Consider the following 17,074-nt stretch of genomic DNA (forward strand, 5'->3'; position numbering starts at 1 on the left):
ATAATAAGATTTTTTCATAAGGCAGAGGAGACTTAACAGAAGATCTAGGGAACAACAACAGGAATTAGATGTTATTGCTGGTGATCATTGTATTTCAATTGCTGCTCTTGGAAGATTCCACAGATACCATGGTGGAGAATAGCTCCCACTTCTAAGTATGCTACCAAGAAATCGAGGCTCTGGTAGTACCAGATGATTTAGTCCCTGGGGGAGTGGGGTGGAGTATCTCCTCACATGGCCAGCCAGCCAGTCTGATCACAGGAGGGACTGGTAGAGATGAAAACAATGGAAAATGTCCACTCCCAATGCACTTCCACTCCCATTGGCACTTGCCCTGTGGAACACCCTCCCACCAGATGTCAAAGAAAACAACAACTACCAGACTTTTAGAAGACATCCGAAGGCAGCCCTGTTTAGGGAAGGTTGTAATGTTTGATGCATTACTGTATTTTAATATTTTGTTGGAAGCCACCCAGAGTGGCTGGGGAAGACCGGCCAGATGGGCGGGGTATAAATACTATTATTATTATTATTATTATTATTATTATTATTATTATTATTATTATTATTGCCACAGATGGAACTCTCAATGTGTACGAAATATGTAGTGCTGCCTGAAGCCCATGATGTCCTCCTTCCTTTACAAATGTAATCCCTGATGGTCAGGTGGGCCAAGCCAATCTATTTCCAGTTAGTGTCACTTAGCAAGTGTTCATTCAAAAGTCCATTTAACCCCTTTGCCACATTAATCTGCTATTTTATTTTATTTGTATAAAAGGTTGTGTAAAAATTAACATGCACACACAGTGATTGTGCGGGTGGAATGTATTCTTTGTCTGCTTCTTATCCCTTCTCTTTCTGGGATGTGAAACACATAGCAGTCAAGTAAAGCATTACTAGAATGGACATGCTAGGAGGTGCTTTGTACCAGCCAGGAGAAAACTTCCTGTTTCCTCCTGAGCTGGGACAAACTTCCTCTGCATGTGACTAGATGTCGGCGTGGCCTAATCTGGGTAGGGGAGCACACCTCTTTCTTTTGCTCCTTTTCTCCATTTTGCTTTTTTACGTGTTAGCAGAAGTGACTGCGTGTTTGCAGTCATTTGGGACTAACTCGCTTATGGGATAGTTCCACATGTATATATACTTTTGTAACCTAAGTCCGCCTTCAAGGATCCAACTGTGAACTGAATGAATGTGAGTAAACTACTTTTATATTGACTTTAATAAGATTGTCGTGTCTATTCTTTTTTAAAAAATGCTTTTTATTAATTTTTAACATAAATATACAATTTTGATCCAAATTTTCACAAATTCCATACTTTTGGACTTCCTTCAACTTCTCTGACAATCATCCATACGCATTACACATTTCTTCTGTTCTCTATTACCATTAGTCCCCCCTCCAATAATCCATTTTCATTTAATAATATACCTCAGCTTTTACAGTGCTTCTTTAAACCCCACTAGCGATGTTTGTACTTCACATGTACTTTTCAGATATTCCACAAATTTCCCCCAGTCCTCGATGAACTTTTGGTCTCGAAGATATCTAACTTTCCCTGTTAACTTGTCCAGTTCTGCATAGTCTGTTAATTTCATCCTCCATTCCTCTTTCGTCGGTGTTTCCTCTTGTTTCCACTTCTGGGCCAGTAGAATTCTTGCTGCTGTAACTGCGTATTGAAAAAGTTTATAATCCTTCCTTCTTATTTCCTTTGTCGTGTCTATTCTTTTAAAGAGAATAGAAGGGATCTTACCAGGAATCTTATATAGAGATTCAGATGAGCCTGCAACAAGCAAACCACTGTGCATTTAAAGGGGAATGTTTAAACTCTGCTAAGATCTAGAACTTGCTAACGCAAGTTCAGAACGTTATCATTAAACAATATATCCTCTCCTGCCTCCCTGAACATTCCCACACTCTTCCCATTTCCTCTTCTACCACATAATTTGGAGACACAATTTCTATTAAAACTTATGGAGTTGCATGAATATGAGAGAGGCCTGTTTATAGTTTTTACCCTTTCCATTTCGTTCTGACTGGCATGCACTGTTTCCTGCTGTAGCAATCAACTTCTAATTAATCTGTGGTTGATTCCAACCATATAAAAGTCCCAAAGGCAAACTTTGACATCTGGAAATGCAATCGTTCCGGACTTGCTGATGATTTTATTTTTTCACAGTTTTGTTTCAAGTTTGGGTAGGCTTCAACGTACAGTTTCCCATTTTCTCCTACACCATCCAAGGAGCCACTCTCATGCTCCTTGATTTGATGCTACATGAAACACAAAGCCACAGAGAATTAGACCAAGTGAAAAATCCCCATCGGGCTGGGCGATAACAATTTCAGCTACTTCATCAAGAATTTTCAGATGCCCAAGAGGAAGAATGGATTATGAGCCATCAAAGAGCTTTAGAGCCCACAACCTTCTAGGCTTTATCACTTGTAGCTTAATTGCTGGGCTTAAGTTTATAGTGCCAGCAAAAAGATTCACCTGGTAACATTTCTGACCGTATTTTCTATGAGTGTTTCATAGAGTTCCTGGCAATTTGGGCTGCAATCCTGTGCTCAACTAGGAGTAAGCTCCCTTGAACTTCCTTCTGAATAGGCACCTATAAGAGTGCAACCTTAGTCTATTTTCAGAGAAGACAAGTTTGCACTCTTGTTGTTATCTCAAAAGAAGAGGAAAATATGCACGCTTCACATTTAAACCATTGTATAGGATTAATATTGGCAGAAAATAGATATCAAATTCTAAACTAATATGAAACCCAAAGAGTGGGAGCTCAGATGCCAGTCATGGCAACCAAGTAATAAAGTCAATATTTTTTTGACTCTCCTTGTGGCTAGCATGTGCTCCAACATGTTTATTGTTTCTCTTGAATCATCCACCGTCGTTCCAGAGAACAAGATGCTAGAATAAGTGGGCCTTTTGGTCTGGTCGAGCTGGGCTTGTCCTTTGCAATCTGAAAGCAAGGGGCTGAAATGCCCCTTGTGGCATTTGCCTCCTAGGATGGGTCAAGGAAAGGGTTAGAATGGGTGTGATGTGATTGGCCAGTGAGAATGCAAGGGGGAAGTAAAAGATAGAGTAGGAGGTTTTGAAAAGTCAGTTGAGGTTTGGGAGTTGGGAGTTGAGGTTTGTCAGTTGGGAGTTGAGGTTTGTCAGTTGGGAGTTAAGGCTTGGGTGTTGGAGAAGGAGGAGGGTGGAATAGGCAGTGGGTTGGTCAAGTTGTATTGTGAGAGAGTGAGAGGAATTGTTAGGGAGTTAGATAGATAGTTGGGAATAATTCAGTTTGAAGTTGTTAGGAACTAAGATTTAAGAAACTGACAAGAGAAAAATAAACCGAAACCATACGCTTATTCCTGCACTTAAAAATAAACTTGATTGTTATTATGTTAACAACTGTCTGGACTCCGTGTGTCCCCGTGAGAAGCGGGGTGGTGGCAGTGAAGAAAGCAACCGCAGTGGTGGCACAGGGTCAATAGATCGTGAAACGTCTGGGGGCCCTGTGTGATCGCCACACCCCTGCTGTGATCATCCTTGGAATTTAATGCCAGAGATATTGTGCTTTACTATCCCTCAACAGTATAGTTTTGGAGAAGAGTTGAAAGTGTTTTAAAAGGATGCTTGTTGTAGTTTTGTAGTGGGTACATTCATTCGATTGTCACCTCCCCCACCAACCAACCCCCCCCCCATGACTAGAGGTGACAGCAGGACAAACCATGCTTTTCTCAAAACAACTATTGGCTCTCTTTTAAAAAATAAACAACAATGGTCTGTTTCCAGTCCAACTTTTCTTTTCCATAGGAAAATTGCCAATTGCCATTCAATTTAGAATCAAGATGGTTTTTAACTCCCTGCAACCTGTATAACAGACCTTGCCTCCATCATCCAAAATTACCGCAAAGCCTTAACGTAAACCCATTCACTATCCCATTACAATTTTCAGCTCATACATATTTACCAGCCTGAATATTTCCCAAGTTGTTGCACCTTCCTAAGTTTCCTTCAGATGTGCCAACCAGATCTGTATATGAATGTGGCATTTGTGTAGGATTGTGTTCCTAGGATCTGACGTATGCTTTAAATACCTCCAGCCACACCATCCTCTGCATGAAATTATGGGCATATGGAATATCTAGCAGCACATTAGCTTATTGGAAACAGACTCTACAGAAGAACCTTAGGAACGTGCATCACGGGGAAGGAGGAGTAATCAAATTTGAATCAGAATGCTATATATTCTGCATAGAGAGACCAGATTGCATTAAACCACTTTCAGTATACTTTAGTAATGAAATGAATTGTCCTGTGCATGAAGTATATTGCTTTTACTCAAGGAAAGCAGATGGACACATTCACTAGGTACTGCCTGAAAGTCACATTTTACAATTCATTGTATGTCATGGGAGTGTGTTACAAGTCAAGATACAAATGGGGAAGAATTATTAGATTAGTGCATATGTGTGGCTGGCCATGTGCAAAGTGTTCCCTGAGACATATTGTAGGTTACTCAGAAAGGTGCTTCAGGGCTGCTTCTACCCAGTCTTTGGTAGTAGCAACCAATGACTGTCATTTTAGATTTTGGACAGGTTTTTATTTGTTTTTTTCAAATGTAAATTTAAATTCAGTTCTCCAAATTTCAACATCAGTTTGCAAATATATATATACATATATATATATATTTCTGCAAGCAATTTCTTCTAACATAATTCATTTTGCATATTATTTTCACTAATATTTCTGGGCACACTTTACCCAATATTTTCATTTTTGCATGCATTACTTGGTTGTAGGGCCATATTGCAAAATTTGGAGGTGTGAATTTTGAAGGTTGACTGTGTCTAGGTTTGTATATGATTTCAGAAAGTGCAATTCAGCTAGATTCTCTTCTAAATGCAATTGAATCAAATTTATTCCCTGTACCTAGAAGGAAGGCTTTCCCTCATCATATTGCTATCTCCAGTGGAGTATCCCCCCCCCCACCCCACTTCAGAAGTGTATCATAGCAGTTATGGGGAAAAGTAATAGCTTGTTGTTCTGTGTACTCTTTTTTTAAAAAAATAATTACTATTATTATTCATCTCAAACACCTAGCCAGATCAAGTATTATCCTATAAAATAAACAGACATGCAAATCTAAACAATTAAAAAATGCTTACACACATATATATTGGGTGAAACGACGTTTAAATAAAATATAAACCCTCTTTGATTTAAATTCTTCTGCAATAAATTATTTACTATGGTTGCCCAATGTCCAATTATAGACTGGGTTTTTAAGGCTGCCTTTAAAGCAAAGCTGACATGCAATCTGTTTCACTATTCTTAGTAACCCTCACATTTTAACAATCGCTTCTTTTTGTGCTAATTGCAATTTATTATATAATGTACATGGTTTTATAGCAATAACTGATACAAGACAACTGCAATTTCAGTTACTGAATCTTTAATATGTGTCAGAAGCGAAACAGCAACACGTAAGTGGACTTACTTTTTGCTGTAAGGGGTTTCAAACAATGCTTCCACACATCAGTAAAAATCTCATTTTAACACTGAAGCAAAACCAGCACATAACATCAGTGCAGTCCTAAGGATGCTTACTAAGGAATAAGCCCCTTTGAAGTTAACAGCACCTGCTTCTGAGTTATATGGGCTTATGATTGCTCTGTAGGCCTATAAACTTTTAAAGACATATATGCATAAAAATATACTTAATGTCTGGCGATGATGGAGCTCATTCGGATTTAAATCCACCATTGCTTTACATCGCAAATTGGAAGATCATGCATTACGTATTACATATATTTGTAAGTTATCTACTGTTGTCCTGCCAACAAGTGAGGATACAGCCCTTGATCTATTAATCCAGGAAGTTCACATTTTCTGAAACAGAGAGCTTTCGGTAACATCCTCACATGGTACGTTCAACGTCTAAGCAAATGTTCCAGGCAAAAAGTGTAATCTGGCCTGTTAAACTGATATGACGTTAAGCACTGCACGAGGGTGCCAAATTGGCAAGTGAGATGAGTAAATTTCATCATGGAAATTAGCTCTCTGGAAGTCTCTGAATTTTCATTAAATGTCAATGTGAATGTACTACGAGTGTGATAAAACCCTTTCCCCATTCCTTCCCCACATCTAAATAATGTAGTAGAGGACCGAGTAGTCAGGGGCTCCCTTTCTCCTCCCTCAGAAGGAGCCATGGGATCTGTGTTGGAAGGCTTGGAGAGAGGGAACCAGAATTGATGCCCTCACTGGCACAAATTCAATATCATCCTCATATCATTCTAACTAATTTGTCATAGCAACTATGTGAAACTTCCCCACTTGGCATCATAATCTGAATGATTTGGTTAGGTGTTCCTTTTTTTAAGAACTCTGATTCATCTCCAAATGAAAACACCTAGAAAGGAGTAGGTTTTTGTTTTGTTTTTTTGGCTTGCAGAAGGAATAACAGGATCTGTTTGGATAATTGCTACAGTCCAGTGCAATACACAAATATAATACTAGAGGAGCTGCTCTTCGGCACTTCATTTGCCTTTGCAATGAAGGAGGACATTAAAATGGAAACGTCTTTCTGAGTACCGGATGCCAACGCCTTGTACTCACTCATGACTAGCAGGATTTATTTCATCACCAGGCGCTGCGCCATTTGATTCTTGAGACAAAACCCAGCTACTCATTATGAGGCTTTGTGCTGCTGATTATGAGGCACTTAGAAATGGAACAAGATTGCAGATATGGGGTTTTGTTTTTGTTTTAGTTTCGTTGTCACAGGTCTAAACAGAGAAGCCAAGCAACGTGCCTGAGTTCTATAGATCAGTGTTTCCCAACCACTGTTCCGTGGCACACTAGTGTGCCGCGAGATGTTGCCTGGTGTGCCGCGGGAAAAATTTAAAAATTCGAAAGATTTTTTTTTTTTAAAGTCAAATTTTCGATTGGGGCGCTGTCACTAGATGACCCCTGGGGTTCCCTCCCTCCCTCCCGCTCTGCGCCTCCCTCCTCCTCCTCCTCCGGGGAGGCCCTTCCTGGCTCTCGGCCAAAGCTTGGCGGCTGCCACTCACTCACTCGCTCGCCCACCCGTCCCTCCATCCCTGCACCCGGCCTCTCCCCCTCCGTCCCCGGCGCGGGGGCTGCCGGGATCCATAGTCCCCTCGCCCTTGGGCTCCGCGCCCGCGTGGGGTGCACGAACTACGTTTCCCAGCGTGGCCTGGCGGGCCGGGCGTTTTGTTTGAAGCGCTCTTCTCCCGGCCATGGAATGAACGCAGCGGCGGCGGCCGGGCAGGCAGGGGCTCTTCCGCGCAGACCCCGCGCAGCCTGCCTGCGCCCCCGCGGAGATCGGGCGGCAGGATGGAGCCCAGGGATCCCCGCGGAGGCGGAGCGGCGGAGGCGGAGGCTGCCCCCCAGGTAGGGCTGCATCGGGGGGGGGTATTTTTGCAATGCTGCATCCGTGCCGGAGAGGATGCATCGGACCGCGGGGAGACCCCTTGGCGGGCGTGCAAGGCAATGCATGCGTGCAGGCGTTGCATGGAGTGCAGTGCAATGCAATGGCAACGCGGCGCCCTGCATGCATGCATGCAACTTCCACCGGCGCTCCGGACTTGGCAGGTGAGGGGGGTCCCCAGTGGGCGGCAGAGAGAGCTGGGAGGGCGAAGGGGAGCCGGGGGGGAGCAGCGCTGCTCCCCGAGCCGAGCCCGGGGGGAAACTTTGGCGTCGTTGCGCCGGGTGTTGGAAGCGGAGGCTGGCGGGGGCCCCTCACCTGCAAAACCTGGTCGCCTCTCATATATTTCGTGCATTGCATTCATCGCCCGCTTTCTCCTCCAAGGAGCTCCCGGGGGCGCGCGTGGTTCTCCCCGTGTTATCCTTGCAACAACAGCCCTGCGAGGTGGGTCAGGCGAGTAGCCCAAGGGAGCGCCCAGGGATTGTCCTGGCCAGGTGGGGTGATTTGAACCCTGCTCTCTGCCCGGTCTTCGTTCTCATTTAGCCCCCACATGTGCATGACTGTGCATGACTGAGGTTTTCCCCCCTCGTCTTGGCTATGGTGTGAGTCTGTGCTGTTAATTAATGGGGTTCTGCCTTCGGAGAAGATGAGCCAGCCCTCAAGGAGGTGATTATGTAATTTGCTAGCAATTCATGTCCCTCCCGGCGTGACGCTGCGCGCTGACGTCACGGGGCTGTAATGGTGGTGTGCCTCGAGATTTTTTTCATGAAACAAGTGTGCCTTTGCCCAAAAAAGGTTGGGAAACACTGCTATAGATGCGTGGCCATCAGTGAGCCTTCCAAGAAGAATCATCAAGGAACAAATGTGTGGGTCTCAGTGGTTCCCATCAAGGAGAAGGTTCCAGACTAGGATGTTGTTGTTCTTTAGTCGTTTAGTCGTGTCCGACTCTTCGTGACCCCATGGACCAGAGCACGCCAGGCACTCCTGTCTTCCACTGCCTCCCGCAGTTTGCTGAAACTCATGCTGGTAGCTTCGAGAACACTGTCCAACCATCTCGTCCTCTGTCATCCCCTTCTCCTTGTGCCCTCCATCTTTCCCAACATCAGGGTATTTTCCAGGAAGTCTTCTCTTCTCATGAGGTGGCCAAAGTATTGAAGCCTCAGCTTCACAATCTGTCCTTCCAGTGAGCACTCAGGGCTGATTTCCTCCAGAATGGATAGGTTTGATCTTCTTGCAGTCTATGGGACTCTCAAGAGTCTCCTCCAACACCATAATTCAAAAGCATCAATTCTTCAGCGATCAGACAAGGATATTGCCCCACAAACTCCTTGGTAGCTCAGCTCAGCTGGTTTTCGCATATGGCTTAAACTAGTGATGGATCTGAAGATTACCTGAGCATAGTTTATAATAAGACTGAATTTATAGTGTTTGTATCAGCATGAAGTAACATCTTCTCCAGCTTGGATTAAAATCCAAGCCAGAGAACTGTAGCCCTCCCTAAGCCCCTGAATTCTACCCATTCTACCTCCCAGCTCTCTCTATGCTACTTGCTCCTTCTTGCCTTCTCACCCCACTTTTTGTGCAGCTCCCACAGAAAAGGAAGGGAAAGAGCTCACTCTCTTCCCCTATATCCTATGTAATGTATGGCACACTGCTGTGGTTTGCTGTCAGGGCCAATAAACCTTAGCATCACCAGCTTGAATTCAAGCTAGCAATGCAAAGGACGTTCATCTGTGGGTGCAGTTTGAGCCATGCTCACAAAGAGATTTTTATTTTATTTTTTAATATGGATTATCTGTTGTCACTGTGATATCACATGATTAGCAGGTGGGATGTCCCAACCTCTTGTGAAAATGGTCCATAGCATGAAGAGACCAGGACCTGGCTCATGCATACATGGTTACTTAACTTACAGTGAATAAAGCTTGGACCATCTTCAATCTATTCCCTCTCTTAAGAGTTGTCCTTATGCTCCCATGTTGCCTTTGACCCATGCTATGGTCATAAGCAAAAAGATGGAGTCAGTACTAACCGTGATCTGATTCCAAAGCACAGTCCCACCACCTCCAATGTTTTTGTTGTTGTTATTTTTATCTCTGTCCTGCCCACCTCCCATACTTTCTGATTTCTGTAGCCTGCAGCTGGGTCTTTAAAAATGGGTATTATTTTTTTCCACCCAGGACTGGCAAATAGTAAATACCAAAGTCAAAATCTGCAATGATGAAAGAATAAGGTAGACAATCTCTGTGTAGGAAAAGTGTGCATATGAATGTTTATTTTGCAGCAGCTATATGGATTGGATCAATTTTCAGTGAAGTAGATATATTAACTTATTTGGGTCCAGGAAATAAAGCCTGAAAATTATATCCTTATTCTTTGGCACTTGCGGGATATTTTTTTCTCCCACTAGACCTCACAGTCCCTAGCAATATTATTCATCTGGTAGTGAAATAGCTTAAGATATCTGTGCACAAGCTAGATGATATACATGATACATCATGATGTTTTCTCCATGTGGAAAAAAAAAACACCACCCAGCTTTTCCTCACAAAGTGTAAAATCTGATTGAGATTGGGATGAAGTCTTTTGTAAAAAGAGAAATAGAGATCTGTTTGCTTAAGAGCACTCTAATCTCAGCTTGTTTGAGGTCTGTGTGAGCTGTTGATTATCTTTCTAGGAATTTTGTAGCAGCATTTTCTGCTGAGCACATGTAAGCACTCAGGGATCCACCTCACCGACAGAATACCCAACTTGACAGAGGTCCTCTGAGGAAGCTGGATTTGGCTCAGGTCTTCTTAGCCCTAACCTCTTAGCCATTTTATTTTGGGAGCAGACTTTGATGCAATTGGCAAGTATGCTATCCCCTTTGGTAGAGATTAATTTTACCAAATTCCATAAGGGTAGAAGGAGGTGCCTCTAACGTTGACCTTGGCCCAGTCACTCTAAAACAGTCTTAACCGATTTGAAGATTTAGGGTTGAATCCCCAAAAGCCAATGCAGCCGCATAATGACTTTCATACAGTAAAATTCCCTCTTCCTCTCCTCTCCCCACGTGCCGGGGGGCAGGGGGGACACACAGGGGGAGAAGGACAAAAGGCCCCATTGCATGAGTGCAAGTAATTCCCTTAGCATAATGGTTTTGCTGATACATCCCAGACTGTGCTTGCCACCTCTTGGAGGAATGGTGAGATGTAAATGTAATCAACAAATAAATAAACATGACCCAGTACCATACTATCCAACATTTCCAACCCAAATCTGGGGCACACACCATGCCACTCTTACTGCAACACTACCACCCCCTACCTACAAGTGCACTGCCACTGGCTCGGCGCCACCATGGCAAGGCCTTAATTGAGGCCCGCCAAAAGCCAGGACAGTACTTCCGGCAATACAGCCTGGCTTCCTGAAGTATGTCAGTGACCGCAGAGGACTCCAGCCAGTGTGGTGTAGTGGTTAAGAGCAGTAGACTGGTGAACTGGGTTCGTGTCTCTGCTCCTCCACATGCAGCTGCTGGGTGACCTTGGGCTAGTCACACATCTCTGAAGTCTCTCAGCCCCACTCACCTCACAGAGTGTTTGTTGTGGGGGAGGAAGGGAAAGGGGATTGTTAGCCACTTTGAGACACCTTCGGGTAGTGATAAAGTGGGATATCAAATCCAAACTCTTCTCTTCTTCAGCCTTGTGGTGGCGGTGGCAGAGTCAGGACATCCACAGTTTGAAACAGGAGCTGGGGCGGCTTCCGTTGACCTGGGATTTCCTACTCAAAGCAGGACAGTTGGCAGGTATGCAATACAAGTTACTTCATCATATATAATAAACATGGTGTCTAACCATATAGGCTAGAAATACAGGGGGTACCTTGTTTTATTGCATTTTGCAGTACAGTCTAAAGGGAAGTCTTCTTTCTGCACATAACTGTTAAGTCTCTTTCTGCACAAAACTGCTCCATTTTGGGGAAGCCTTGCTCCTCTTTTCTAATGCTTTCTGAGAAGTTCTGCTTGTAGGCTTTTCCCTGCTTTTGCACACACTGTACGAACCTGCTCTTCATGCCTAGCTGATCACAACTACAGAACCCGATTGTTATATTGTCACATGCTATGATCAATCATTAGTAACAGACATCCTAAGCTCATGGAAAACAAACTGTACTTGCTCTCCATGCCTAGCTGACCATAACTATAGAACCCAATTGTTATATTGTTTGTGCCAATTAATCCCTAGTTACAATTCAATTAGGAGGCTTCATGCCTGTCTAGTTCTAGCTCCGATTCTCAGCCTTCTCTCCATCAATGATAAATGATCACATGTAATCCCCACCTTTCAGATGTAATTCCCGCCTTAGTACTTATGTTAACCAATTACAAGTTTCTGTGTGTATGTATCAACCAATCAACCACAGGCCCACCTGGGGCAATGCTTGCAATATTCAATAAAATAGGCTCTCAGGGTCCGCCCTGACAGACGCCTAGCTACACCTGCCTCTCTCGTCTCCCGTGATTTTTCATTTCTACATCTGGTGACCCGACGTGCCAGATCCCTTGCGCAGCCGAAGCAGTCAGCCAGCCTCATACTTCACTCGACTGGAGAAGTCTTAGCCGGCTACACCGTGAGTATGGGGGGGGGGGGAGCTTACAAAGTCCCAGAAAGTGCATGCTACTGAATTGCTTCATTTAGTCAGACAGAGAGGTGCAGGTGCTCATGTTTCTTTAAAGGAAATTGAACGTTTGCTATGTGAGATTGCATTTCAATGCCCCTGGTACCCTGAGGCAGGCTCCTTGGGGGTAGAGGCATGGCAAAAGATTGGAAAAACCTTTTTTTCAGAGCCCAGGGCTCCTATCCACTGTCTGCTAACTTGGCAGAAGTGTGCAGATGCCGTGGCAAAATTTGGACCTCAGGCGTCCCAGGCGTCTCCCTCGGCCCCTGCATCTCTGTCTGTTGGAGACAACCCCCCTCCTTATCCTAAGCTTTTGCCTCCTGCACAATCCTGCCAATCCCTCCCTCCTTTGCCTGCTTCCAACCCATCCACCCCCCTTCCCCCCTCCTGCATCTGCTCATACAGGAGCTGTCCCTCAGCCCACAACCACCACCCCCATCCCCCCTTCCCTCCCTCCTGTGTTTCCTTTGCCTGCATCTCAGCCAACATCCACTTCCCCCCCTCTTTCTTCCCCCCCACTTTCTTCCCTCCCTCCTTCCACCCCTCCCTTGCCTGCCTCAGCTCCTGCCTGTTTCACGGGAGCTGTCCGTGTTGCACTTTCTCAGGCAAGGCAGAAAGGGCTCCTATCCTTAGAGGAAGAGTCTGAATGGGCTGGGGTGTTGCCATCTGCTTTCCCTATTTCTTATGCAAACCCAGGCACAGCACAACAACAGGTGCTATATGAAACCCTTCCCTATTCTGTAATGAGAGAATTGAGAAGGGCCATTGCTGATTCCGGTTTAAAATCCACTTATGTGACAGGAATGCTGGATGGAATAGCAACTGCTTCAACTGCAATCGTCCAGGTCATTTTGCAAAAGAATGCAGAGCACCTGGCGGTGGGGTGCACAGGAATGGTGATGCCAATAAGGCTAAACCTTCCAAGAAATGCCCAAAGTGCGGTAAAGGCTATCATTGGGCAAATCAGTGCAGGAGTTCGGGAAACTCCTTAGGGGCCCCACTCCCGGGCCAGGACAAATAGGGAGCCCCCCCCCTCCGCCGTTAGTCTCCACTATTAAAACCATCTCAAAGGATACACGCTCTGATTTTACCACCGACTTAATTAATCAAAAAACCAAAGACACTGTTTTACCTGGTGAAATTGTGCTTATGACCACCCAATTACCTCCTAAAGTCACAGGTTTAATTTTACCAAAATTTTCTGCGGCCAAAGAAGGAATCCAGGTTATTCCTGGTGTTCTGGATCCTTTATCCCACTCTTGATATCGCCGCTCTGTGAAATTGACTAACGATTGTGATGCTTTTGTCTCCTTTTTCAGTAGGTCTGAATATATCTCTTTAGTTGTTTCTCTCTTAGGAGTCCCTGGATTGGCTGTACAGAATCGTATGAACGTTAATTCTTTAGCTTGTTCTGCAGAAAAAGCCCTGAATTTTACTTCGGAAGCTCTTCACCTTTTGAATAAAGAACAGAGTGGACTACATAATGGACTTTTACAAAATTGTGCTATTGATTATCTATTGATGATTCATCATTATGGATGTGAACAAGTTGACAACATGTGTTGTTTTAATATTATTGATAATTCCAAAGCCATTCAAAGCCAAATCTCTCATTTGCAAAATATTACACATCACATTAAACAGGACGTTGATTTTCTGGCCTCTGGGATTCTTTCACCCAGTGGCTTACTGCTTGGCTACTTAATCTTACCTGGCTTCGTAATCTCTTTCAATATGCCCTTGTCATTATATGCATCTTAATTTTGTTATGTTGCTTCCTTCAATGCGTTCCTGGCCTCATAAGTCTTTTCTCTCGGCTTCTCTCTCCCCCTCAACCACCTAATAAACTCCTTGCTGCCTACTTTGCGAAATGGCAACACCAACAGTAAACCTAAGGTGAGATGTGGACGGATTTACTTTGGGCATGCGTTGGCAAACCACGTATCCCGAAGTATTCTTGTCCCATCGATCCTGGACGGATTTATTTTGGGCATGCGTTGGCAAACCACGTATCCCGAAATATTTTTGTCCCATCGACCCTGGCGAACTTATTTTGGGCATTTGTTGGCACACCACTAATCCTGAAATATTTTTGCCTTATTTACCCAGAATGCCTCGCAAACAAGAAAAGAAAGGGGGAGATAAAGGGAAGTCTTCTTTCTGCACATAACTGTTAAGTCTCTTTCTGCACAAAACTGCTCCATTTTGGGGAAGCCTTGCTCCTCTTTTCTAATGCTTTCTGAGAAGTTCTGCTTGTAGGCTTTTCCCTGCTTTTGCACACACTGTACGAACCTGCTCTTCATGCCTAGCTGATCACAACTACAGAACCCGATTGTTATATTGTCACATGCTATGATCAATCATTAGTAACAGACATCCTAAGCTCATGGAAAACAAACTGTACTTGCTCTCCATGCCTAGCTGACCATAACTATAGAACCCAATTGTTATATTGTTTGTGCCAATTAATCCCTAGTTACAATTCAATTAGGAGGCTTCATGCCTGTCTAGTTCTAGCTCCGATTCTCAGCCTTCTCTCCATCAATGATAAATGATCACATGTAATCCCCACCTTTCAGATGTAATTCCCGCCTTAGTACTTATGTTAACCAATTACAAGTTTCTGTGTGTATGTATCAACCAATCAACCACAGGCCCACCTGGGGCAATGCTTGCAATATTCAATAAAATAGGCTCTCAGGGTCCGCCCTGACAGACGCCTAGCTACACCTGCCTCTCTCGTCTCCCGTGATTTTTCATTTCTACAACAGTCATACCTCAGGTTACAGTTGCTTCAGGTTGTCCATTTTCAGGTTGTGCACCGCGCTGAACCTGGAAGTACCAGAACGGGTTACTTCCGGGTTTTGGTCTCGCGCCTGCACAAAAACACTAAATTGCGCTTTGTGCATGTGCAGAAGCGCCGAAATGCAACCCGCGCATGCGCAGACGTGGTGCTGCGGGTTGCAAACATGCCTTCTGCACGGATCACATTTGCAACCTGAGCGTCCACTGTATTCAGTTTCACATATATTGCTCCTTATGAGGATGCAGGTGTACTTCCAGGTGAAGGAAGTCCCCACCTCCCACACCAACACTACCCCTCTTCTGGCCAGGGGAGTGGAGCTGGCTAGGTCTGGAGATGGGTTTCCTCTCTCCCACAGCAGGGGGCCCTGGCTTAGTAGACTGCAGTAACATAACTTTATATGCACTGGGAAACAAAACAGCAACCCCAAAAATGTGTGGCTATCTTAATTGTGATATTTGTCTTATTGAGATGGTCTGGAACCGAACCCGCAATATCTCCCAGGTATGCCTGTACATAGTTGGAACTGGAAGTATAGTTAAAAAGACCTGAAGAATGTAACGATAAAGTTCTGAAACACAAAATGACGGGGGGAGGACACAATTTCTTTCCCAAATGGTCTTATTCTTGTACATGAATGATTTTATATTTCGAGGAAAGAACTATTCCCCCTCTCCCAGCCCTGTGTAACTAAATTTGAAATAAGGATAACCTATATAACTTTTGCGCTCTCTCTCTCCAGAAGCAATCGTTATTAAAAACAGCAGCTGAAGCAAAGCTCACAATATTATGCTTCCTCTTGAAATGTTGCTAAGGAGCGGGAAAATATATGGAAGCAACATGAGAAAGCTGACATTCATCATTCTGATCTTAGGGAAAAGAGAGGCCTTGCACAGATGATACATGTCAGCTGGATGGCATCCATTCTATTTCTCACACTTGTCCCCTCCCTTTGAATTTTATTTCTGTGTTTCGTTGTTTCATCTTGGAGGATAAGGCTCTCAATGGCTAGTGGCCACAATGACTGTTCTACGACAATTGTCAGAGAACCATGGGAATGGCATGCAGGGACTAGATGGGTCATTGGCAAGATCCAGCAAGCTCTTCTTAAGTCCTTATTATGATGTTCATGCAAGGAGCGTGGCAAAAACCTCAGAAAATCAGAGTCGGAATTGTATAAAACAATGTAAATAAAATGTGATTCCTTGGACTCTGTAGCTTGTTGCTTTCTCCTTTGCTATTTTTTTTTAATCCTTGGAGTTTCATGAATTCCTGACTCATGGTATGCTGAGCACAACTAAAGCACTTCTTTAAGCACTGGATAAATCTTCCTGTTCGGTACAAATATAATCTTAGAGGCATCCTAAATGGACAACAGATGCCCACGGAGCAGTTTATAAACAAGAAAACCACTTTGATAAATAACTATATATATATATAATGCATTCTGGCAGCATATATCCCCCTTTCCCCCTGTAATTGTAGTCTTTTATCAGGCATGGGCAAACTCAGCCCTCCAGCTGTTTTGGGACTACAACTCCCATCATCCATGACCACTGGTCCTGTTAGCTAGAGATGATGGGAGTTGTAGTCCCAAAACAGCTGGAGGGCTGAGTTTGCCTATGCCTGCTTTTACACCATTTTATGAACTCTTCAGGGCATACAGATGTCGGGATGGAAATATTTTTTAACAGGTCAGCCACTGTGAGAATAGGACGCTGGACTTGATAGGCCTCTGGCCTGACTCAACGGGCTGGTCTTATATCCATAAGAGCAAATTCCATAGTTTATGTTGGCTATCGTCTTGTTGGCTATTTTTCTGAGTCATGCAGAGTGATACAGTGGTTTTATCCTCAAAGTGATGAAGCAGACTCCACACACAAGACCTTGAAGATGACTCTTTACTTGCAGGAGGGCAACTATTACAAGCAGTAGTATAGATGTATCAAGTCCAATGCAATGTGTTTCTTTCCCTTGAGCCCAAGAGAGGGTCTTCTTGCTTCTAAAACTCCTTCGAAGCAGTCCATAAATGATAGCTTATTGGTGCTCACCAAGGACAGTGTTATTGGTGTTTTCACACTCAACAAAGCAGCAGCAAAACAATCAGCCAACTCACACCCCTCCTATCACTACCTAACACACACACACACACACACACACACACACACACAC

At 44.1% G+C, this 17,074-nt stretch overlaps 1 long non-coding RNA gene across 1 annotated transcript; it reads left to right on the forward strand.

Moving 5' to 3' along the window:
• The first annotated feature begins 981 nt into the window (after nucleotides 1–981).
• LOC310710403 lies at nucleotides 982–16,062 on the forward strand. The gene is made up of 3 exons (XR_014528041.1): nucleotides 982–1,194; nucleotides 11,123–11,227; nucleotides 15,645–16,062. It is a non-coding gene; the product is annotated as an uncharacterized lncRNA (long non-coding RNA).
• The last annotated feature ends 1,012 nt before the right edge of the window (nucleotides 16,063–17,074 follow it).

This window comes from Podarcis liolepis (genome assembly GCF_965112155.1).
Source record: "Podarcis liolepis genome assembly, chromosome: 6".
Lineage (NCBI taxonomy): Eukaryota > Metazoa > Chordata > Lepidosauria > Squamata > Lacertidae > Podarcis > Podarcis liolepis.